General features: G+C 46.5%; 1 protein-coding gene across 5 annotated transcripts in view; it reads left to right on the plus strand.

Moving 5' to 3' along the window:
* RFC4 (replication factor C subunit 4) overlaps positions 1-27,076 on the plus strand; it is a 148,937-nt gene that overhangs the window by 53,309 nt on the left and 68,552 nt on the right. The gene's annotated exons all lie outside the window — the stretch shown is intronic.

Here is a 27,076-nt window from a genome sequence, read left to right on the forward strand (position 1 = left end):
TTTTTCTTTCCTCCGTCTTTTAACCCCTTAAGGACCCAGTCATTTTACACCTTAGGACTCGGCCATTTTTTGCACATCTGACCACTGTCTCTTTAAACAATAACCCTGGAATGCTTTTAGTTATCATTCTGAATCCGAGATGTTTTTTCGTGACATATTCTACTTTAACATAGTGGTAAAATTTTGTGGTAACTTGCATACTTTCTTGGTGAAAAATCCCAAAATTTGATGAAAAATTTGAAAATTTTGCATTTTTCTAACTTTGAAGCTCTCTGCTTGTAAGGAAAATGGATATTCCAAATAATTTTCTTTTTATTCACATATACAATATGTCTACTTTATGTTTGCCTCATAAAAGGGACGAGTTTTTACTTTTGGAAGACACCAGAGGGCTTCAAAGTTCAGCAGCAATTTTCCAATTTTTCACAAAATTTCCAAACTCACTATTTTTCAGGGACCAGTTCAGGTTTGAAGTGCATTTGAAGGGTCTTCATCTTAGAAATACCCCACAAATGACCCCATTATAAAAACTACACCCCCCAAAGTATTCAAAATGACAGTCAGTGTTTTAACCCTTTAGGTGTTTCACAGAAATAGCAGCAAAGTGAAAGAGAAAATTCACAATCTTCATTTTTTACACTCGCATGTTCTTGTAGACCCAATTTTTGAATTTTTACAAGGGGTAAAAGGAGAAAATTTATACTTATATTTGTAGCCCAATTGCTCTCTAGTAAGCACATACCTCATATGTCTATGTAAAGTGTTCGGCGGGCTCAGAAGGGAAGGAGTGACAAGGGGATTTTGGAGAGTACGTTTTTCTGAAATGGGTTTTTAGGGGGCATGTTGCATTTAGGAAGCCCCTATGGTGCCAGAACAGCAAAAAAAATACCCACATGCCATACCATTTTGGAAACTAGACCCCTTGAGGAACGTAACAAGGAATAAAGTGAGCCTTTTGCATATGTAAAAAAAAAAAAAAAATTCACTAAAATGTTTCCCCCCAAATTTCACATTTTTGCAAGGGTTAATAGCAGAAAATACCCCCCAAAATTTGTAACCTCATCTCTTCTGAGTATAGAGGTACCCCATAAGTTGACCTGAAGTGCACTACGGTCGAACTACAATGCTCAGAAGAGGAGTCATATTTGGCTTTTTGAGATCGGACCTGAATTTTCCCCCGTCCTGCCCACCCACAATAGGCGGGACAGGACGGGGAAACGACCGGCGCCGAAGATCCACTTACCCGTCCGGGCGGGCGACGTTGTGTGGCTGGATCGTACGGAAGCCGGTAAGTTGCCTAGCAACATCTGGAGGGTACAGTTTGAGACCTCTATACAGTGGTCTCTAACTGTAGCCCTCCAGATGTTGCAAAACTACAACTCCCAGCATGCCCAGACAGCTGTTTGGGCATGCTGGAATATGTAGTCTTGCAACAGCTGGAGAGCTACAGTTTGAGACCACTATATAGTGGTCTCTAAACTGTAGCCCTCCAGATCTTGCAAAACTACAACTCCTAGCATTTCCAAACATCTGTTTGCTGTCTGGGCATGCTGGGATTTGTAGTTTTGCAACAGCTGGAGGTCCACAGTTTGGAGATCACTTTGCAGTGTTATCTAAAACTGTAGCCCTCCAGATGTTGCAAAACTGCAAATGCCAGCATGCCCAGACAGCAAACTGCTGTCTCGGCATGCTGGGAGTTGTAGTTTTGTACCTCCAGCTATTGCATAACTACATCTCCCAGCATGCCCTTCGGCGATCAGTACATGCTGGGAGTTTTAGTTTTGCAACAGCTGGAGGCACACTGGTTGGAAAATACTGAGTTAGGTAACAGAACCTAACTGAAGGTTTTCCAACCAGTGTGCCTCCAGCTGTTGCAAAAGTACAACTCCCAGCATGCACGGTCTGTCAGTACATGCTGGGAGTTGTAGTTTTGAAACAGCTGGAGGTTTGCCCCCCATGTGAACGTACAGGGTACATTCACACGGGCGGGTTTACAGTAAGTTTCCTGCCTCAAGTTTGGGCTGTGGCAAATTTTTCGCCACAGCGCAAACTCCTAGCGGGAAATTCACCGTAACACGCCATAATAAAGAGTAAAACACTACATATACACCCCCTTACACGTGTGCCCCCCCCCAATAAAAATGAAAAACGTATTGTATGGCAGTGTTTCCAAAACGGAACCTCCAGCTGCAAAACAACTCCGGGCATTTCTGGACAGCCATTGACTGTCCAGGCATGCTGGGAATTTAGTAATCTTATGAACTTGAATAGCTTAAAACTTAACCTTTAATAGGTATTAGAATAAAATAAATGCCACAAAAATTATGAGAGAAAACAATTAGACTATAATAAGTAACTGCTCTCAGACCAGTGAAAATTGGAAACCTCCAATGTATGGGGTCACTGGTGATGACCCCACTGTCACTCGGCAGGATTTATCACGCGGGGTGACAGTTCGATTAGGTGCCATATACAGAAAAGCGCACAGATAACTGGGTAATACCGCGTGCAAATGATAAAATTACCACGCCGATAACCACAGGAACTGTGGGGCTCATATAGATTACCCCCACAACACCCAACGCATTTCTGTCACCAAACTTTTTGGTGACGTCATCAGGGGTGAAACCGCTGGGGGGTTCAGTAATTAAATTGCATAAGGTATAGCTGTGGATTCAGCAAATACGAATACAAATATGGCATAGATCAGTGGAGAAAACAATGATAAAAATACCCGAACTTTACAACAGTGACAGGTATAGATGTCCTTATTGAACATTGACCAAGCCCCTCCTGAATCAGGGGCACTCTGTATGTCTGAGGACCATCACCTGAAAAAAAAGGGGAGAACAAAAGGAAGGCTAGTTTCTCAATATATCTCATAAATCCCAGCCATGTACCTAAAGTAAAGGAGGAGAATACCTGCATCACACAGTAATAGTTATGTAATATAGTTGCGGCGTGTGCCGTGCTTCAGGGGCGACCGCAAACCTGCAAAAAAAGCGATACAATACGGGGATCAGTGGCCTGGACCGCTCAACATTGGTGTCGGGCCACCTCTCTACCCTGTACTCACAATTAAGTTGGGGGTATTGTGGCCCGCTCCACCTTGCTGCAATGGCAGTCAGGGGAGCACAGAGCTTCCGGCCGCTTAATAAAGCTAAGCCGGGTGGCTTGCAAGGTCACGTGCGCACTACCGTGAGTCCGGAGCGGCGCTTAGCAGCGGCGTCACTGCTGTGTACGTCACTCCCTCATCGCCATTCCCGCTATATGAAATATATACATCACAGCAGGAAGGTACTGTAAGCTCTGTGTCATTCAAAGCCGAGCACCCACCAAAGCACTCAGGAGCTGAGCTCTGATCCTAACGGTTAAATAAAGCCTTGTATTACCATATATGCCGACGTAGAAGACTGGGCGTATAAGACGACCCCCAACTTTTACAGTTAAAATATAGAGTTTGGGATATACTCGCTGTATAAGACTACCCCTCCTACCGCGATGTACAGTACCTTGTAGTTCCCCCCCCCCCCCCCCACATTAGGTAGGCAGTATAGTTCCCCCCCCCCCCCCCACATTAGGTAGGCAGTATAGTTCCCCCCCCCCCCCACATTAGGTAGGCAGTATAGTTCCCCCCCCCCACATTAGGTAGGCAGTATAGCTCCCCCCCCCACATTAGGTAGGCAGTATAGTCCCCCCCCCCCACATTAGGTAGGCAGTATAGTTCTCCCCCCCCCCCCACATTAGGTAGGCAGTATAGTTCTCCCCCCCCCCCCCCACATTAGGTAGGCAGTATAGTTCCCCCCCACATTAGGTACAGTATAGTCCCCCCCCCCACATTAGGTAGGCAGTATAGTTCCCCCCCCCCCACATTAGGTAGGCAGTATAGTTCCCCCCCCCCACATTAGGTAGGCAGTATAGTTCCCCCCCCCCCACATTAGGTAGGCAGTATAGTTCCCCCCCCCCCACATTAGGTAGGCAGTATAGTTCCCCCCCCCCCCACATTAGGTAGGCAGTATAGTTCCCCCCCCCCACATTAGGTAGGCAGTATAGTTCCCCCCCCCACATTAGGTAGGCAGTATAGTTCCCCCCCCCCCCCCCACATTAGGTAGGCAGTATAGTTCCCCCCCCCACATATTAGGTAGGCAGTATAGTTCCCCCCCCCCCCCCACATTAGGTAGGCAGTATAGTTCCCCCCCCCCCCCACATTAGGTAGGCAGTATAGTTCCCCCCCCCACATTAGGTAGGCAGTATAGTTCCCCCCCCCCACATTAGGTAGGCAGTATAGTTCCCCCCCCCACATTAGGTAGGCAGTATAGTTCCCCCCCCCCCCCCACATTAGGTAGGCAGTATAGTTTCCCCCCCCCCCCACATTAGGTAGGCAGTATAGTTCCCCCCCCCCCACATTAGGTAGGCAGTATAGTTCCCCCCCCCCACATTAGGTAGGCAGTATAGTTCCCCCCCCCCCACTAGGTAGGCAGTATAGTTCCCCCCCCCCACATTAGGTAGGCAGTATAGTTCCCCCCCCCCCCACATTAGGTAGGCAGTATAGTTCCCCCCCCCCCCACATTAGGTAGGCAGTATAGTTCCCCCCCCACATTAGGTAGGCAGTATAGTTCCCCCCCCACATTAGGCAGGCAGTATAGTTCCCCCCCCCCCCACATTAGGCAGGCAGTATAGTTCCCCCCCCCCCCACATTAGGCAGGCAGTATAGTCTCCCCCCCCCACATTAGGCAGGCAGTATAGTCCCCCCCCCCCCACATTAGGCAGGCAGTATAGTTCTCCCCCCCCCACATTAGGCAGGCAGTATAGTTCCCCCCCCCCCCCCCACATTAGGCAGGCAGTATAGTTCCCCCCCCCCCACATTAGGTAGGCAGTATAGTTTCCCCCCCCCCCCACATTAGGCAGGCAGTATAGTCCCCCCCCCCACACTAGGCAGGCAGTATAGTCCCCCCCCCCCACATTAGGCAGGCAGTATAGTTCCCCCCCACATTAGGCAGGCAGTATAGTTCCCCCCCACATTAGGCAGGCAGTATAGTTCTCCCCCCCCACATTAGGCAGGCAGTATAGTTCCCCCCCCCCCCACATTAGGCAGGCAGTATAGTTTCCCCCCCCCCCACATTAGGCAGGCAGTATAGTTCCCCCCCCCCCCCCACATTAGGCAGGCAGTATAGTTCCCCCCCCCCCCCACATTAGGCAGGCAGTATAGTTCCCCCCCCCCCCCCCCACCCACATTAGGCAGGCAGTATAGTCCCCCCCCCCCCCCCACATTAGGCAGGTAGTATAGTTTCCCCCCCCCCCCCCCACATTAGGCAGGCAGTGTAGTTCCCCCCCACCCACATTAGGCAGGCAGTATAGTTCCCCCCCCCCCACCCACATTAGGCAGGCAGTATAGTTCCCCCCCCCCACATTAGGTAGGCAGCATGTCCCCCCCCCACACACACGATAGTAGGCAGCTTCCTCCACATTAGTAAACAGTCGTCCCCCCCCCCCCCCTCTCACAGACATACAGCCTCCAGCCATATACAATGTATGGCTGGAGGCTGTATGTCTGTACTGCCCCCACAGTGTTCTGATTACCGCTCCTCCGGCCCGGGGTCTCCATCTACTGCTATGGACCATAGCAGCAGTCCTGGGCCTGTAGGAGCGGTGACCGGATCACTGAAGAAGATGACACGCCGCCGGTCACTCACCAGGCCCGGCCGGCGTGCGTCCTCCTGCAATGATCCTGCGGTCCTTCTGCGTCTCTATGGTCACAGGAGGATGTCACTGACGTCCCATGCGTACAACCATAGAGGCGGAGGAGGACCGCAGGAGGACGCGTGCCGGTCGGGGAATGGTGAGTGACCAGCTGACATCCCTATGTCCCGAAAAGATCTTTCGGGACACAGGGATGTCCGGCATAGGAAAAGCTATGATTATCTACTCCCTTGATACTAAAACCAGCTGTTGTGTAACTAGAACTACCAGCATGCCTGGACCGGCAAAGGCTGTCCGGGCATGCTGGGAGTTGTAGTTTCATAACAGCTGGAGGCACCCTGGTTTTTAGTATCAGTAATTAGTTTTTATCTGCTCTGGCCGGCCCCCACACATGGGAGCCGGCCCGGGCAGATAGTCATAAGTTTTCCTATCCCGGACTCCAATACCCGGCGTATAAGACTACCCCCGACTTTTCCGAAAAAAAAGTTGTGGTTAAAAAGTCGTCTTATACGCCAGAATATACGGTAATATTTTTCATTTTTCAATATATTAATGATTTTCATTTTCTGTGTGGACATATTTCTGCTACAGGGATTCCGCAGTCTGAACAGAGCAGCAGAATCCCATTGAAAACAATGGGAGTCTACTGCATGCGTAATGTTCGCAGTGTGGACGAGGCCAAAGTGAGACAGGTCAAATTCGTAAATGGTTTTTGGTCCTTGAGGCTAAAGTTTATTAAAGGGGTTAAAAAAAGTAACACTCAAAATCAACTCAATAAGGAAAATAAGTAAAACCCCTAATAACAAGGTCAGGGACAAGTGTATGCTGCTATACAAACATGCTGCCACTATAAGAACACCATGGGGGAGATTTATCAAATCTTGTCTTGAGGAAAAGTTGCTGAGTTGCCCATAGCAACCAATCAGATCGCTTCTTTTATTTTTAACAAGGCCTCTGAAAACTGAAAGAGGCGATCTGATTGGTTTCTATGGGTAACTCAGCAACTTTACCTCTGGACAGGTTTTGATAAATCTCGCCCATAAGTACCGTATATACTCGAGTATAAGCCGACCCGAGTATAAGCCGAGACCCCTAATTTCAACCCAAAATCCCAGGAAATGTTATTGACTCGTGGGAAATACCTCATCCCCCCCTGTCATCATCCAGATCCGTCATTAACATCCTCATCATCATCCCCTTGTCATCATCCCACACATCCCCCCTTCATCATCCCCTTGTCATCATCCCACACATTCCCCCTTCATCATCCCCTTGTCATCATCCCACACATCCCCTTATCATCCCACACATCCCCCCTTCATCATCCCCTTGTCATCATCCCACACATCCCCCCTTCATCATCCCCTTGTCATCATCCCACACATCCCCTTATCCCACACATCCCCCCTTCATCATCCCCTTGTCATCATCCCACACATCCCCTTATCCCACACATCCCCCCTTCATCATCCCCTTGTCATCATCCCACACATCCCCTTATCATCCCACACATCCCCCCTTCATCATCCCCTTGTCATCATCCCACACATCCCCTTATCATCCCACACATCCCCCCTTCATCATCCCCTTGTCATCATCCCACACATCCCCTTATCATCCCACACATCCCCCCTTCATCATCCCACACATCCCCTTATCATCCCACACATCCCCCCTTCATCATCCCCTTGTCATCATCCCACACATCCCCTTATCATCCCACACATCCCCCCTTCATCATCCTCTTCTCATCATTCGCCCTCAGTGGTCTTCAACCTGCGGACCTCCGGAGGTTTCAAAACTACAACTCCCAGCAAGCCCGGGCAGCCATCGGCTGTCCGGGCTTGCTGGGAGTTGTAGTTTTGAAACCTCCGGAGGTCCGCAGGTTGAAGACCACTGCGGCCTTCAACATGCGGACCTCCAGAGGTTTCAAAACTACAACTCCCAGCAAGCCCGGGCAGCCATCGGCTGTCCGGGCTTGCTGGGAGTTGTAGTTTTGAAACCTCCGGAGGTCCGCAGGTTGAAGACCACTGCGGCCTTCAACATCATCCAGCCCCCTCTCACCCCCTTTAGTTCTGAGTACTCACCTCCGCTCGGCGCTGGTCCGGTCCTGCAGGGCTGTCCGGTGAGGAGGTGGTCCGGGCTGCTATCTTCACCGGGGGCGCCTCTTCTCCGCGCTTCCGGCCCGGAATAGAGGCGTTGCCTTGACAATGACGCATAAGTACGTTGGCAATGAACGCACCTCTGCGTCGTTGTCACGGCAACGTGACTATTCTGAGGCCGGGCCCGAAGCGCTTAGAAGAGGCCTCCCCGGTGAAGATAGCAGCCCGGAACCAGTATCCCACCGGACCACCTCCTCACCGGACAGTCCTGCAGGACCGGACCAGCGCCGAGCGGAGGTGAGTACTCAGAACTAAAGGGGGTGAGAGGGGGCTGGATGATGTTGAAGGCCGCAGTGGTCTTCAACCTGCGGACCTCCGGAGGTTTCAAAACTACAACTCCCAGCAAGCCCGGACAGCCGATGGCTGCCCGGGCTTGCTGGGAGATGTAGTTTTGAAACCTCTGGAAGTCCGCAGGTTGAAGACCACTGCGGGTGGGGGAGTTCACTCGAGTATAAGCCGAGGGGGGTGTTTTCAGCACGAAAAATCGTGCTGAAAAACTCGGCTTATACTCGAGTATATACGGTAACTAAATTTAATAGTCTTGGTTGCATGGAAACACTATGTATACATCTTTTTTTTTAAATTGTACTGGACAAAACATTGAACAGCAATAAAGAAATTATCCTTTGTTCATTACTGGAACATGCAGTAATAAAATCGTTGGAAATTTAAGAAAAAAGGAGTGGATGGACACAAAGTGGATAAACATAAAGATACAAAATATATATATAAATTATGAGGCATGAAAACCATTGTAGCATAGCTATTCCTAAGGCTAAGCTTCTACTTGTGTTTTTTTTGTGGCCCAAAAAAATGCCACAGAATTTTCCTGTTTGCCGTTTTTTGCCTTTTTAGTGGAAATTGCATTTTTGGCCCCTTTGACGTTTTTTCAAAACTTGTTGGGTACCAAACAGTGAGTGTAATTTCTGACACCTGTTGCGATCTGTCTATTAATGCAGGTACTACATTGTGTGCTCCATGCAGGTACTACAGAGTGTGCTCCATGTTGGGAGCTGTAGTACCAGCAGTTAAGGAAAGATCACAGCGGATGTCACTCCTGACACCCGCTGTGATCCTCCTGTATAATGTATAGATGCGTCCGGCTTCTCTTCTATGGTCTTCTGCACTTCCGTATATATACACCTATTCATATTTACCGCAGAGAGTTGTGATTGGCTGGAACCATCTGGCCAATCACAACTCTCTGCTGGCAATATGAATAGGTGTATATATACGGCAGTGCAGGGGACCATAGAAGAGCGGCCGGCCGCATCTATACATTATGCAGGAGGATCGCATCTGGCGATCTGTCTACTGTGTTCCATGCTGGGAGTTGTAAATGTAAAAAAAAAAGGAAGCACACACACACTACATTTTTAGTATTGTCTGCTATATTTTAGTGCCCTGCCCGCCCACATAAATTGATCCTGGTTTTAAAAATTTATAATAATTTTGTGATATTAAAGAGATTTCATTGGAAACAATTTTTTCCATCACTACTTTAATTTTTTTTACATTTTTTTTTTTTTTTTATGGCACCCTATGACATTTTATTAAAAAAGTATCTCCATCACTTTTTTGGATGACTAAAGTCCTAAAATGCCTACAAAAAATAATTCCATAGGCTCAATGTGCTGTGACTTTGCAAAACCACCAAGGAGCTGAAAAAGGCCAAAAGGATTAAAGAAACGCCAAACTGAAAAACGCAAAGTGGAAAAAGAATTTCACGATTTCTCATTGATTTACAGCTAACCTCTGTCCGCAGCATTTTTCCAATGAAAAGACGCCATGGGGGCCGTTCTGATGTTTTTTGGGAAAAATGCACGCCCAAAAAAAAGTAGAAACTTAGCCTAAAGAAAGAAAGAGAGCGGCGCTCTATAAAGTACGGTAGTACAGATCCCATTTATAAAGTGAGAGACTATGGAAACCTTTTGAATTTATAGCTATCACAGTGCTGTCTGACAGAGTGCTGAGTGAGCAGAAAAATTACTTCAAACCACTTGCATTGTAGTGTATGTAAGCTGCAGAAGAGAAAAAATCTGCCCAAAACTGAAAAGAATATTCCAGGTGAGGCAGCACTCCGGTTTTGCTCATTTTTGCCCCTTATGCGGTTTTCCCACCCTACCTAAAACCGTGTCAGACAATTTAAAAGGTGCCAACATTTATGGCCATGACTGTGTTTAATTATAATAAAAAGCTACTCCTCTCAGCCTCCACAAAGCTTGGCACCTATACAACCCCACATACTTAACACACAGTGCATCCCTTCCCTAAAACACAGAGAAAACCTTCAGTCTGATCCCGCTCCCCTCACTAACTCCCTCCCTAATCTTACTCACAGATTATCTCCTTTTCCACGCTCCCTCATGGTGTGACGCAACAATCACGGCCTCCGGCTGCGAGCACTCTGAACAAAATGTCCAGAACGCTGGAGCACCAGAGTACCCCTTTAATGGTCTAGTCACACGTACAGTATTCTGTGCAGATTTGATTCGCGGGATTTTCTGCTGCAGATTTCAATGTTAAAGGGGTATTCCAGGAAAAAACTTTTTTATATATATCAACTGCCTCCAGAAAGTTACAGATTTGTAAATTACTTCTATTAAAAAATCTTAATCCTTTCAGTACTTATGAGCTTCTGAATTTAAGGTTGTTCTTTTCTGTCTAAGTGCTCTCTTATGACACCTGTCTCGGGAAACGCCCAGTTTAGAAGCAAATCCCCATAGCAAACCTCTTCTAAACTGGGAGGTTCCCGAGACAGGTGTCATCAGAGAGCACTTAGACAGAAAAGAACAACCTTAAATTCAGAAGCTCATAAGTACTGAAAGGATTAAGATTTTTTTATAGAAGTAATTTACAAATCTGTTTAACTTTCTGGAGCCAGTTGATATAAATAAAAAAGTTTTTTTTCCTGGATAACCCCTTTAACTAAACACAGCTTCAGGGGTGGAAATTTTATTTAAAAAAACTACTTGTCCACGGGACTAAAATGGAGCAAAATCTACTTGTCCCTCATGGCCAATTTTTGCTTTTTACGCTCATTTTTTCCTCCTTGCCCTATAATAGCCATAACTACTTACTATAAGGATAGCTTTTTAATTTTCAATAACATATTCTCTGGTCCAAAAAAATATATATATAATTGGTGAAGTGAAATTGAAATAGTAAAAGATAATTTTGCAGATTTGGTGTTATTTCTTTTCTACGCCATTTACCTTGTGGTTGAGCTAACATGTTAGTTTGATACTTTAGGCCGGTCTGATTACAGCGATACCAGATTTGTATAGTTTACATCATGTTTTACAAATTTAAAAAAAAAAAAAAATGTAATTGCCATTTTTTGACCCCTATAGCTTTTATTTTTTTTTTCCACATACCAGGCTGTATGAGGGCTCATTTTTTGCGCCATAATCTGTTTTTTGTATCCGTACCATTTTGGTATTGATCTGACTTTTTAATCACTTTTTTTTTTACTTTTAATTTTTTCTGGGATATTATAAAAATTGCAATTCTGTGGTTTATTTTTTTTACATTTACCGTACAGGATATATAATGTTAAATTTGAATAGGTCGTACAATTACGCACAAAGCATTACCAAATATGTTTATTTGAATTATGTTTGCATGTTTTTAAATAGGAAAAGGGGGTGACTTGAACTTTTATCATGGAAGGGTTAATGTGTGTTTTTTTTAAAAAACTTATTAAAACTTATTAGACTTATAGGAGGAATCATTAGATTCCTCATACAGATGAATAGAGTTCTATTGAACTCAGTTGATCTGTGTGCTCTGTGATCCATTGATAGAGCCTGGTCCAGCCAGGAACTATCAATGACAGAGCCACAGGACAGCAGGGAACCAGAGGTAAGCCCTCCGGCTACCTCCATAGTGGATCGCCCCCCTCGCGATCGCGCTGCATGGGGGCGATCCACCCCACTAGCCCACCAGGGAGCATACACATGTGCCTTTAGACACGGCTGTCAGCTTTCACAGCGGTGATCTAAAGGGTTAATAGCCAGCCGCGGCTATGCTGGCTATTAGCGGCGGCCCCTGGCTACTGAGAACAGCCGGGGGCTGCAGAGTATGGAGCGGGCAGGAATCCCGAGCCCGCTCCATACATACTGCAGAGTGCTGCATGCTGGCTATTATCGACGGTGTGAAACTTGTGCCCCGTGCAGACATGCGACTGCTCCTCCCTCAGCTCTCCCCGAAGCTAGAGCTGGGGGGAGCGAAGCCAGAGGACGCAGGTCTGCACGGGGAGCAAGAAGCCACGCTGCCTCATCTCCCCCTCGCATGTCTGCATGGCAGAAAGAAGGCAGAGCAGGGGAGAGACAGCTTCTCATCTCCCCTGCTCTGCTTCAGAGGACGCAAGTTTCCACAGCCGGGGGCTGCAGAGTATGGAGCGGGCAGGAGTCCCCCATACAGACTGCAGAGCGCCGCAGCGATTGTCAGGTCCGGCCCTGCTTGCCCGAAGCCGGGCTAAGGGCCGGAAAAATTCACCTGCCCGGCACCCGGAACTGCATGTCCCGGGCAATAGGAATTCCACATACCTGAGCTTGAAATCCTGCGCATCAAATTTGCACAGAATACTGTATCTGTGAATAGACCCTCAAGTGTATTCACACGTGCAGTATCCTGCACAGATTTGGTGCGCAGGATTTTTTGCTGCAGGTTTCAATATAAATAAAATGATTGAACACAGCTTCAAATCCTGTGCATCAAATCTGCGCAGAATACTGTACGTGTGAATACACCTTAATGGGGTACTCCGGTGCTCCAGCATTCAGAACAATTTGTGCTCTGAGCTGGAGGCTGTGATCATGACGGAGTACCCCTTTAACCCCTTAAAGACCACATTTTTGTTTTTGCACTTTCATTTTTTCCTCTTTACCTTTAACCCCTTCCCGCTACAGGACATATGCATACATCATGAGCGGGCTGCCGCGATAGAACGTGGGGTCATGCGCTGACCCCGTGTCATATCGCATTGGTCCCTATGGGAGCTATAACACTGCAAAAAAAAAGAAAGTGAGAATAAAGTGTTAATAAAGATAATTTAACCCCTTCCATAAGTCAGAATCACCCCCCTTTTCCCAATAAAAAAAAGTAAATAAAAATAAACATGTGGTATCGCCGTCTGTGTAAATGTCAGAACTATAAAAATATATAGTAAATTAAACTGCACAGTCTATGGCGTACATGTAAAAAAAAATCCAAAGTCCAAAATTGCGTAATTTATGGTAATTTTTTATACCATAAAAAAGTTAATAAAAGGCGATCAAAAAGTCCAATCAAAACAGAAATGATACCGATAAAAACATCAGATCACGGTGCAAAAAATGAGCCCTCATACATCCCCATATGCAGAAAAATTAAAAAGTTATAGGGGTCAAAAGAGGACATTTTTAAACATATACATTTTCCTGCATGTAGTTATGATTTTTTTCCAGAAGTACGACAAAATCAAACCTATCCGCGGCGATAGCACATATGTTTAAGGAGTTAAGTGATCTTTATTACCTTTTTTTTTTTTTTTGCAATGTTATAGCTCCCATAGGGGGCTATAACATTGCACACCCTGATCTTTTACATTGATCAATGGTTTTTCATAGGAAACCATTGATCAATGATTCTGCCGCTTGGCTGCTCATGCCTGGATCTCAGGCACTGAGCAGTCATTCGGCGATCGGACACCAGGAAGCAGGTAAGGAGACCTCCTTGTGTCACCGCGGCGATCCCGAACAGCCCGCTGAGCTAGCCGGGGGTAGTTTTTAGTTTTACTTTAGAAAGTAGTTAAGTTTCACTTTAAAAAAATCTTGGCCTTCTTCGATCAGTGCATCTGTGCACAGCCTGTGGTGAAGGCACATTGGTCAGAGGGGTTGGGTCCTATTAGTATATACCTGAGATCCCAGGCTGTATAAGTGGATCGCTGTGATTGCATACAAAAGTCCCCTAAAGGGACTTAAAAAGTGTATACTAAAGTCTCTAAAACTATATAAAACCCTCTCACCTTATAAAAAAAAGAAATACTGAACGCTAATGCTACAAATTTTTAGTATCCTATCAGAAGAATAAAAATTAAAAAAGATCAAAAATCCCATCAAAACAAATGGTACAGATAAAAACTACAAATCGTGGCGCAAAAAATTAGCCCTCATACATTCCCATATAGAGAATAGCATCGACTTACAGAATAAAGAGCACTTTTTAAGTCCCCATTGGGGACTTCTGTATGCAATCACATGTCATTACAAAGTACAATTGGTCGCGCAAAAAAAGCCATCATATGGCTTTGTAGGTGGAAAAATTAAGTTATGTCTCTTAGAAAGCAAGGAAGAAAAGTTAGCTGTGTCCTCAAGGCCAAAATGGGCCATGTCCTTTTTAAGGGGTTAATTTTCTACACTTCAGCCTGATTTTAGAGCAACATGATAGGAAACGTCATGTATTGCTGGCTATTAAAACAAAAAAATGAAATAATTCTGTGTGACAGATCTGATTAACTAGACTAGAGTTACGGTAAGTTAAGAAAAACTTACCTGTTTACACCGGAATTTTTTTTAAATTGGGAGGGCTTCTGTTTCTACGCAGTGCACTTTTCAGTAAAAATGACACATTGGGGAAGATTTATCAAAACCTGGGTAACAGAAAAGTTGACCAGTTGTCCATAGCAACCAGTCAAATTGCTTCTTTCATTTTTGAAAAGGCCTCTGAGAAATGAAAGAAGAAATCTGATTGGTTTCTATGGGCAACTAGTCAACTTTTCCTCTACTCATGTTTTGATAAATCCACCTCATCTTCTTTATTCTGTTGGTCCATACGATTACAGCAATACCCATCTTATATAGGTTTTGTTTTTTAACTTTAAAAATGGAAATGCTTGTGAGCCGTGGCGCTAAAAATGAATGAGTTGGGAGCCGCGGGCGCAGGAGTTCTGCAACGCCTTTTCCAGTGTCGCGGGTCACAGGAGGAGGAGAGCAGCTCATGCGGGTAAAGTTAATTCATTCAGTTGGGGAGGGCACCGGTATTGCAGTATAGGGAAAAATTCATATCGTACAGAAAAAACACAGGTATTCGGTATGAACCGGTATACCGCCCAGCACTAGTCTGACATTTAACCTGTTATGGAAGCTCTCAACAAAGTCTTCAACTCAAGTTTAAAGCCAGCATAAGGGTCTATTCACAAGTACAGTGTCCTCCGCATATTTGATTCAGCAGATTTGAAGCTGCAGATTTCAATGTAAACTAAATGACGTACACAGCTTCAGGTCTGCAACATTAAATATGCGCAGTCTACTGTACATGTGAATAGACACTAAGAATGAATCCATCACAGTATTCTGTATTAGATGGAATGTTTGCAGTTGTCCATTTGGGGGCACCTTGAAGTTACTTTATTTTGTTAATTTATGTGCCACATTCAGTGTTTTTTTCGGTCATATTTAAAAAAAAAAAATAAAATAAAATAAATAAGCAACCATTATTCTAAACAAGAAAGTAGAAATTGCTGCAGGTTATTTCACACGTCTATGGTTAGTTCTACAGTTACCAGTTTTACGGTCGGATTTTGTTCTGGATGTTATTTCTTTAATTATGATCACTTATTTTAATAGCCATTAAGAATTACCTTAACCCCATTCCCACTACAGGACGTATACATCCTACCTTCAGTCAGGTTCGCTCAATATGTCCTGTTCAGCTCCTGTTATGCGCTGCAGGAGATCAGCTGCAGGATCGGTCAGTCAAAGCCAGGATCCTGCCATAGCTGCTGAGACTGGGATCACGCCGGTCTCTGCAACATTAACCCCATAGATGCAGTGATCAATACTAATCATGGCATCTATGGGATTAACTGGGGGGGGGGGGGGTGGGACTCCCCCTGTCCCCCATTGGCAACCCCAGGATGTCTAGGTGATTGCCATGGCAATACTAATCATGGCATCTATGGGATTAACTGTGGGGGGGTGGGACTCCCCCTGTCCCCCATTGGCAACCCCAGGAGTCTAGGTGATGGCCATGGCAGCAGAAGGCCAGCTGAGAGAAACTTGGTTAGGTCTTTCCACAGGGCTCTCTTTTTGACATCCCTGTCCATGTCAGGAACTGTCCAGAGCAGAGGCAGTTCCCCATAGAAAACCTATCCTGCTCTGGACAATTTTTGCACATCTGACCACTGTCACTTTAAGCATTAATAACTCTGGAATGCTTTTACCTTATATTCTGATTCAGAGAGTTTTTTCGTGACATATTCTACTTTAAATTAGTGGTCAATACTTGCATAATTTCTTGGTGAAAAATTCCAAAATGTTATGAAAAAATAGAAAATTTTGTCTTTTTTTTTTTTTTTTACTTTGAAGCGCTCTGCTTATAAGGAAAATGGATATTCCAAATAAATTATATATTGATTCACACACACAATGTCTACTTTATGTTGGCATCATAAAGTTGACATGTTTTTACTTTTGGAAGACATCAGAGGGCTTCAAAGTATAGCAGCAATTTTCAAATTTTCTAAATTGAAATTTTCCAGGGACCAGTTCAGTTTTGAAGTGGATTTGAAGGGCCGTCTTATTAGAAATACCCTATAAATTACCCCATTATAAAAACTGCACCCCTCAAAGTATTCAAAATGACATTCAAAAGGTTTGTTAACACTTAAGGTGTTTCACAGGAATAGCAGCAAATTGAAGGAGAAAATTCAAAATCTTAGTTTTTTTTTTACACTGGCGTGTTCTTGTAGACCCAGTTTTTAAAATTTTAAAAAGGGGTAAAAGGAGAGAAATCTTCCTACAATGTGTAACCCAATTTCTCTCGAGGAAATACCTCATATGTGGATGTCAAGTGCTCTGTGGGTGCACTAGAGGGCTCAGAAGGGAAGGAGCAACAGTGGGATTTGGGAGAGTTTTTCTGAAATGGTTTTTGGGGGGCATGTCTCGTTTAGGAAGCCCCTATGGTGCCGGAACAGCCCAAAAAAAAAATGGCATACTATTTTGTAAACTACACCGCACAAGGAACGTAACAAGGGGGGGTACAGTGAGCCTTAACACCCCACAGGTGTTTGACGACTTTGGATGTGTAAATGATATATATATATATATATATATATATATATATATATATATATATATATATATATATATATATATATATATATATATAAATTTTTTTTTTTTTTTTCCACTAAAATGCAGTTTTTTCCCCAAGTTTTAAATTTTTACAGGGGGTAATAGGAGAAATGCCCCCCAAAATGTGTAACACCCCCCCCCCCCCCCATCTCTTCTGAGCATGAAAATACCCCATGTGTGGACATCAAGTGCACTGCTGGCGCACTACAATGCTCAGAAGAGGAGCCACATTTGGCTTTTGGAAAGCAAATTTTGCTGAAATGTTTTTTGGGGGGCATGTCACATTTAGGAAGCCCCTATAGTGCCAGTACAGCAAAAAAAAAAAAAAAAAAAAAACCTACATGGCATACTATTTTGGAAACTACACCCCTCAAGGAACGTAACAAGGGGTACAGTGAGCCTTAATATAGAGCTGGGTGGTATGACCAAATATGTGTATCACGGTATTTTTGTTACTTATGGCGGTTCCACGGTATATAACGGTATTTCTTTCACCACCACCACCCCCCAAAATCATGTGACCCGCGAGCGCTGTTCTGCTCCCCCCCCCCCCAATAATTATCAGCCCAGCGGGGTACTACTCACATATGTCAAGCACTGCCCTCCTCCTCTTTGTTGGGGGCCGCTGGCGCTGGAACTCACTGTACGCCAGTGGTCTCCAACCTGCGGACCTCCAGATGTTGCAAAACTACAACTCCCAGCATGCCCGGACAACCAACGGCTGTCCGGGCATGCTGGGAGTTGTAGTTTTGCAACAGCTGGAGGTCTGCAGGTTTGAGACCACTGCTGTACGCTGTATCCCTATGCCCGGGCTGCAAAAGATAAAGAAAATAAACTATAACTTACCTACGTCGGCCTTACGCAGGGGACTGGAACGTCGGACAGCCGTCAGCCTATCACCGGCCGGAGCGATGTCCCGCCCCGGCCAGTGATAGGCTGAGCCCACTGTCATGTAAGAAGCCGTTGGTTGTCCGGGCATGCTAGGAATTGTAGTTTTGCAACTTCTGGAGGTCTGCAGGTTGGAGACCACTGGCGTACAGTGAGTTCCAGCGCCAGCGGCCCCCAACAAAGAGGAGGAGGGCAGTGCTTGACATATGCGAGTAGTACCCCGCTGGGCTGATAATTAATTAGGGGGTAGCAGAACAGCGCTGGCGGGTCACATATGATTAGTTCCCCGATGTGGAGACAGCGCAGCGCTGGGCTGATTCATTCATTCCCGAGGGGAAAAATTACTGTGGTATAATTATTGCGGTATGGGAAAAATTAATATCGTGCAGGCCAAAAATTTCAGTATTTGGTATGAACCGGTATACCGCCCAGCCCTACCTTAATACCTCACAGGTGTTTGACGACTTTGGATGTGTAAATAAATATATATAATAATTTATTTTTATTTTTTTTCAACTAAAATGCGGGTTTCCCCCAAATTTAACATTTTTACAAGGGGCAATAGGAGAAAATGTCCCCAAAATCTGTAACCCCATTTCTTCTGAGTATTGAAATACCCCATGGGGGACATGTATCATTTCCAGTGTATAATAGAAGTTTTTTACCCCTCTGCCTGTTGTCTAAATTTGGCGCAGCTGCGTTAAATTTATCATTCTTGTGCAGCTACTTTCTTGAATTGCGTTTAAATTTAGAATTCTCCTCAGAGCATAAATTTACACCGCAGCTCTATTTAGTAGGAGCTTTGTCTGCAGCGTATCTGCACCTAAGCAGTAAGTTTTGTCGTCGTTATTAGTTTTAGAATTTTTTTTCTTCATTATGTAGAGTTTTAATCTCACAATAATACCACTTTTTGCACCCAATTATAACACATCAATTATACCAATGTCCTTATTCTTCATTTAACATCTGTGACACCCCTGTGCAAATCACCTCAAATGTACATGGTGCACTCTACCTTATGGGCCTTGTTGTGCGCCCGCAGAGCACTTTGCGCCCACATATGTGGTATCTCCGTACTCCGGCTAAATTGTGTCCCAAAAAATGGGGATCTTTTTTTCCCATTTACCTCTTGTGAAAATGTAAAGTATGCGGCAACACCTGCATGTCAGTGTAGGGATCGACCGATTATCTGTATGGCCGATAATCACGATTTTGGGCATTATCGGTATCGGCAATTATCTTGCCGATAAAGCTCCGCCCCCGCACCGCGACCGCCACCCCCCCCCCCCCCCCCCCCACCGTGATGCTGGGCGGTATACCGATATGGATTTTTGCCCATACCGCTATACCGGTTGGGCCCCACCCTCCGAGTCAATAAAAAAATTTAACTTACCCGTAATGGGGGTGGTCCGGGCCATCCTTCCTTCCTGTAGTGTCCTGGGGCGTTCCGGGTGAAGTGTGAGCTGGTCCGGGCTGTCCTTCTCCGGCGGTCATCTTCTCCACTCCGGGCAGGCTCCGGCCTAGTACACTGCATAGACGCCGTGACGTCAGGTGCGTCGCTGCGCACGGGCGTCACTGCGCAGCGGCATCTATGGAGCGTACTAGGCCGGAGCCTGCCCAGAGTGGAGAAGATGACTGCCGGAGAAGGACAGCCCGGACCAGTTCACATTTCACCCAGAACGCCCCAGGACACTACAGGAAGGAAGGAAGGATGGATGGGCCGGACCACCCTGACAGGTAGGGGGAGAGAAGCGGGTGGCGGCGGCGGCCTATGGCCCCGCAAAAGCCACTGCAGATCATTGATTTAAAGCGCCCGCTTTAAATCAATGATCTGCAGCGGTGTCGCAGGGGGTTAAATAGCCGATAACTTATACCGGAATATCGGTATAAGTTATCGGCTATCTGCCCTAACCTGCACCGATTATCGGTATCGGCCCTAAAAAAAACTATATCGGTCGATCCCTATGTCAGTGTAAATAATTTAATTTTTATACACTAACATACTGGTGTAGACTCCAACTGTTCCTTTTCATAATGGGTAAAAGCCCCACAAAATCTGTAAGGCAATTTCTCCCGAGAACGGCGATACACCATATGTGTCCCTAAACTGTTGCCTTGAAATATGACAGGGCTCCAAAGTGAGAGAGCGCCATGCGCATTTGAGGCCTAAATTAGGGATTGCATAGGGGTGGACATAGGGGTATTCTATGCCAGTGTTTCCCAAACAGGTTGCCTCCAGCTGTTACAAAACTCCAAACATGCCTGGACAGTCAATGGCTGTCAATGGGAGTTGTTGTTTTGCAACAGCTGGAGGCTCCATTTTGGAAACAGTGCCGTACCAGACGTTGTTCATATTTATTGGGGAGGGGGCTGTGTAGCGGTATGTGTATATGTAGTGTTTTTTACTTATTTTAAGTGTAGTGTTTTTAGGGTACAGTCACACGAGCGGGGGTTCACAGCGAGTTTGGTGCATCTCAATCTTGCAGCACTCCCTGTAAACCTCCGCCCATGTGAGTGTACCCTGTCCATTCACATTGGGGGGAGGGGGGGGGGGGGGAAACATCCAGCTGTTGCAAAACTCCAACTCCGAGCATGCCCTTTGGCTGTCCGTGCATGCTGGGAGTTGTAGTTTTGCAACAGCTGGAGGCACATTGGTTGCGAAACACGGAAACAGACTCAGTGTTTCGCAACCAGTGTGCCTTCAACTGTTGCAAAAACTTCAAATCTCAGCATGCAGTGACAGCAGAAGGACATGCTGGAACTTGTAGTTATGCAACAGCTGGAGGCATACTGCTACAACTCCCAGCATGCCCTTTGGCAGTCCGTGCATGCTGAGGGTTGTAGTTATGCAACAGCTGAAGGCACACTGGTTGCAATACACTTGAAAGTTTTTTACTTAGTGTTTCCAAACCAGTGTGCCTCCAGCTGTTGCACAACTTCAATTCCCAGCATGCATGGTCTGTCAGTGCATGCTGGGCGTTATAGTTTGGAGGCACAGCTGGAGGCACACGGGTTGGGAAAAAGAGTTAGGAAACGAACAATGTTTCCCAACTAGTGTGCCTCCAGCTGTTGCAAAACTATAATTCCCAGCATGGCCAGACATGCTGGAAGTTGTATTTCGGCAACATCTGAAGGGTCAGATGTTGACGAACTACAACTCCCAGCATGCTTGGGCAGTCTGGGCATGCTGGGAGTTGTAGTTTTGCAACAGCTGGAGGTCCACAGTTTGTAGGCCACTGTATAATGGTCTCCAATCTGTGGTCTTCCAGATGTTACAGAACTACAACTCCCAGCATGCCTCAACAGAGTGGGCATGCTGAGATTTGTAATTTTGGAACATCTGGAAGACCACAGATTGGAGACCATTATACAGTGGTCTCCAAACTGTGGCCCTCCAGATGTTGCAAAACTACAACTCCCAGCATGCCCAGAAAGCCAAAGGCTGTCTGGGCATGCTGGGAGTTGCAATTTTGAAACTCCCAGAGGCAGCGGTGAGATCGCTTTACGGCGATTTCATTGCTGCCAATGAAGATGCCGCCCTGCTGCTGCAAACTCACCGCGGGGACGCACCACCCCCGGGACCGCCTGGAGGACGCCGCTCTGCGCAGGGACCGCTCGGGACACCGCATGGCCGTGTAAGTGATGCCAGGGGACGGGTAAGGGACACTTAGCAGAGTGGTGTGTGTTCCGATCCCCGTGATCCGGACTCGCACACCGCGCAGCTAAGTATTCTGATAGCGAAACGCTGCTATCAGCTAGTCAGATTTGACTAGCTGATAGCAGCGATCGCTGGGGGGGGGGATGAAACCCCCCGTGGTCACATGGTAAGATGGCCACCATCTTACCGGGCGCTGGGGAAAAGTATAACGGAAAGCAGTAAATTTTAAAAATAAAAGGAAAATGATCTACAGTGTTAAGTGGATTACAAAGCTATTTTAATGGCATATCGCATTTAGGAAGCCCTTATGGTGCCAGAACAGTAAAAAAAAAAAAAAAAAAAACACATTGCATACTATTTTGTAAACTACACCCCTCAAGGAACATAACAAGGGGTACAGTGAGCCTTAACACCCCACAGGTGTTTGATAAATGTTCATTAAGTGGGATGTGAAAAGGAAAAATTAGATTTTTTTTACACTAAAATGCTGGGGTTACCCCAAATTTGTCATTTTCACAAGTGGTATGAGGAGAAAATGTTATTGTAAATTTGTAAATACATTTCTTTGGAGTAAGGACATACCTCATATCTGGGTGTAAACAGCGTGCACACTGGTCTCAGATGTGCCGGAGATCAGTCAGGGCCTTGAGCTTCTGCATTGCTGCCTATGGAGCCAGAACAGCAGGACCCCACCCCCCTCAAGGGGCATTACATGGGGTAAATAACTGGGGTACACTAAAATGGGGTACAGTGGGACATAAAATTATAAAACAGGTTATGTTCCCAGAATGTTGACCCAGAGCATAGCCAAAACTAAAAAATATGCCCACCCCAAACCCTATGCTCTGAATCATCATTCTGGGAATGTGATGTGTGTGGCCGTCCCTAAACTGTTGCAACCTGTTGAGGCAACATAAAAAGTCCCCGATGATAGTGACTCAATTTTGATTAAAAAAATATTTTGGGCAATTTATTGGTTTATGGGGTTAAAATTTGGAATGTACTCTGGACTTGGTACATTGGAGTCAAATTATGGGAAATTAAAATGAATAGGGAAAATTTAGTTCTCCATGGAAGCGTGATACTCCCTGAAGTAGTTTTTAATGCAGAGGCCCGGATGATCGGGGCAAGTGTCACATTGATTGGTGTTGTCCTTCCGAATCCCCCTCTTGTAACACACTCTGCATCTTTTCTCGGTTCGTCCCTTCTTTCTAGTGTGGGGTACTTCACTTGGAAAGTGCTGGCCTGGGACGATCCTGGCACTTATAACTTCTTCAACTCCTTGGGAAGTCCAGCCTGATCTTTCCCGGTCGCCAAAGATCAGGGCCTTTTAGGACTTCTTCTTGGAACTGGAGGAATGCCCCTGTGTTGCAAACATACTGGGACAGTAGAATAGAGTTGTACATGGTAACCTGTACCATACCCGTGTTTTCCGCATGGCAATGTATGGCTTAAGGACTTGATCAGAAAGATCAACTCCCCCCCCCCCCATATACAGATTGTAGTCCAGAATACAATCTGGCTTGAGGACCGGTGATGTGGTACCTCGCACAGGGACGGGTGAGCTGCCGTTACCATGAATTGTGGTCTGCATAAGGACATCCCTCTTATCCTTATACCTGACCAGCAACAGGTTTTCATGGGTAAGGGCATGGGACTTACCCTTGGGAATAGGTGTCTGGATAAAATTTAGTGGGAGGCCTCCCTGGCTTTTCCACACAGTCCCACAAGCGGACGTGGATCTGGCAGCAAGGGATGTGAACAGAGGGATGCTGGTATAAAAGTTGTCCACATACACGTGGTAACCCTTATCCAGCAATGGGTGCACAAGGTCCAAAACGAGTTTCCCGCTAACACCCAGAGTGGGGGAACATTTTTTTTTTTTTTTTTAACTTTTTACTTCTACCTTTCCCTGGGTTTTATTCTGTCCCTGCTCTATGGGGGCTTCTTCTCTCCTGAGGGGGGGGGGGGGGCTCTGATCTTGGCAGGGGGGGGATCCACGGCTCCTTCTCGCAGATCTGACCACTGACTGAACTCAGCCAGCCGGCAGAGCTGCGAGATGATGCTGTTAACCCCTCCCCTGCTGGCTGCTATTGGCTTGATGATCGTCCAGCCAAGTCCAGTCCAGTGTAAATTTTACTAAAATACCCCATATGTGATGTAAAATGCTCTGCGGACGCATAACAAGGCTCAGGAGTGAGAACACACTAGGGATCGACCGATTATCGGTATGGCCGATATTATCGGCCGATAATCACGATTTTGGGCATTATCGGTATCGGCAATTATCTTGCCGGTAATGCCCCGCACCGCGACCGCCACCTCCTCGACCCGCCGCACCGCACCCCCCGCACCGCGTCGCACCCCCCACCGTGATGCTAGGCGGTATACCGGTATGGATTTTTGCCCATACCGCTATACCGGTCGGGACCCTCCGAGTCAATAAAAAAAATGTAACTTACCCGTAATGGGGGTGGTCCGGGCCATCCATCCTTCCCTCCTGTAGTGTCCGGGGGCGTTCCGGGTGGAGGGTGAACCGGTTCGGACTGTCCTTCTTCTCCCACGGTCTTCTTCTCCACTCCGGGCAGGCTCCGGCCTAGTACGCCGCTACGCCGTGACGTCAGGTGCGTCGCTGCGCACGGGCGTCACGGCGTAGCGGCGTCTATGCAGCGTACTAGGCCGGAGCCTGCCCGGAGTGGAGAAGATGACCGCCGGAGAAGGACAGCCCGGACCGGACCACCCGGAACGCCCCCGGACACTACATGAACGATGGATGGCCCGGACCACCCTGACAGGTAGAGGAGAGAAGCGGGTGGCGGCGGCGGCCTATGGCCCCGCAAAAGCCACTGCCGATCATTGATTTAAAGCGCCCGCTTTAAATCAATGATCTGCAGCGGTGTCGCAGGGGGTTAAATAGCCGATAACTTATACCGGAATATCGGTATAAGTTATCGGCTATCGGCCCTAACCTGCACCGATTATCGGTATCGGCCCTAAAAAAAAAGATATCGGTCGATCCCTAGAACACACTATGTACATTTGAGGACTAAATTGGGGATTTGCACAGGGGTGCCAAATTTCACAGCGGTTCTGACATAAAACGCAAAAAAATTTATACCCACATGTGACCCCATTTTGGAAACTACACCCCTCACGGAACGCAACAAGGGGTAGAGAGAGCCTTAACACCCAACATGTTTGACAAATTTTTGTTAATGTTGGATGGGAAAATGAGAAATTTCTTTTTTTCATAAAATGCTGGGGTTACGCTAAAAATTTTCACTTTCACAAGGCAAAATTGGAAAAAAAAATAGCCCCCGAAAATTTGTAATTAAGAACATACCCCATATGTGGATGTAAAGTGCTCTGCGGGTGCACTTCAATGCTCAAAGGGGAGAAAGACCACTGGGCTTTTGGAGAGAAAATTTGTCTGGAATTGAAGGCCACGTGTGTTTACAAAGCCCCCATAGTGCCAGAACAATGGACCCCCCCACATGTGACCCCATTTTGGAAACTATACCCTTCACGTAATGTAATAATGGGTGCCGTGAGCATTTACGCCCCACTGGTGTCTGACAGATTTTTGGAAGTTTTCTTGTGCACAGCCCACTGTTCCAAAGATCTCTCAAACACCAGTGGGGTGTAAATGCTCGATGCACCCCTTATTAAATTCTGTGAGGGGTGTAGTTTCCAAAATGGGGGTCACGTGTTTGTGTGTGTGTGTGTGTGTGTGTGTGTGTGTGTGTGTGGGGGCGGGGGGGGGACGGGGGGTGCTTTGTAAGCGCACATGGCCCCTGACTTCCATTCCAAACAAATTCTCTCTCCAAAAGCTCTTCTAAGCATTGTAGTGCGCCAGCAGAGCACTTGACGTCCATACATGGGGAATTTCCATACTCATAAGAAATGGGGTTACAAATTTTGGGGGCATTTTCTCCTATTACCCCTTGTAAAAATGTAAAATTTGTGGAAAAACCAGCATTTTTTTCATTTACACGTCCGACTTTAACAAAAAGTCGCCAAACACCTGTAGGGTGTTAAGGCTCACTGGACCCCTTGTTACATTCCTTGAGGGGTATAGTTTCCAAAATAGTTTACCAGGTGGGTTTTTAATTTTGCTGTTCTGGCACCATAGGGGCTTCCTAAATGCGACTTGCCCCACAAAAACCATTTCAGCAAAATTTGCTTTCCAAAAGCCAAATGTGACTCCTTTTATTCGGATCATTGTAGTTCACTTTATTTTCATTTTACGTCCTAATAAGGGGTATTTTCATACAAATTTTGTGGGGCATTGTCTCCCATTACACTTTGTAAAGAATGGTAAATTTGTGTCAAATACCTAATGGGGTGTTAAGGCTTTTAGGGGTGTAGTTTCCAAAATAGTATGCCATGTGTGATTTTTTTATTTTTTTATTTTATTTGCAGTTCTGGCACAATAGGGGCTTCCTAAATGCGACATGCTCCCCAAAAACCATTTCAGCTAAATTCACTCTCCAAAATCCTTGTCGCTCCTTCCCTTCTGAGCCCTCTACTGCAGGGGTGTCAAACATCCGGCCCGCAGGCCGAATCCGGCCCGCCAGACCTAGTCATGTGGCCCGCAGCCAGCCTTCACCTTTAATCTCGCTTTTTTTATAAAAAGGCTATCCTCCTTCGGTCCTCCGCATCTATGGTTGTACGTACGGGACGTCAGTGAAGTCCCGTGCGTACAACCATAGATACGCGGGAGGAACAGGAGGACGGCAGGATCATCGCAGGAGGACGCGCGCAGGCCCTGGTAAATGACCGGCGGCGCGTTATCATCTTCAACGTTCCGGTCACCACTCGACTGGTCCTGGCACCTACTGCTATGGTCCATAGGCCATAGCAGTAGATGTGACCCCGGGCCAGAGGAGCAGCACACAGACATACAGCCTCCAGCCATACACTGTATATGGCTGGAGGCTGTATGTCTGTGGGGAGGGAGGGAGAGCAGGGGGGGGGGGTGCTGCCAACCTAATGTGGGGGAACATGCTGCCTACCTAATGTGGGGGAACATGCTGCCTACCTAATGTGGGGGAACATGCTGCCTACCTAATGTGGGGGGAACTATGCTGCCTACCTAATGTGGGGGAACTATGCTGCCTACCTAATGTGGGGGAACTATGCTGCCTACCAAATGTGGGGGGAACTATGCTGCCTACCTAATGTGGGGGGAACTATGCTGCCTACCTAATGGGGGGGGAACTATGCTGCCTACCTAATGGGGGGGGGAACTATGCTGCCTACCTAATGTGGGGGGAACTATGCTGCCTACCTAATGTGGGGGGAACTATGCTGCCTACCTAATGTGGGGGGAACTATGCTGCCTACCTAATGTGGGGGGAACTATGCTGCCTACCTAATGTGGGGGGAACTATGCTGCCTACCTAATGTGGGGGGAACTATGCTGCCTACCTAATGTGGGGGGAATTATACTGCCTACCTAATGTGGGGGGGGGGAACTATACTGCCTACCTAATGTGGGGGGGGGGGAGAACTATACTGCCTACCTAATGTGGTGGGGGGGGGGGGAA

This window comes from Hyla sarda, chromosome 3, assembly GCF_029499605.1.
Source record: "Hyla sarda isolate aHylSar1 chromosome 3, aHylSar1.hap1, whole genome shotgun sequence".
NCBI classification, from domain to species: Eukaryota; Metazoa; Chordata; class Amphibia; order Anura; family Hylidae; genus Hyla; species Hyla sarda.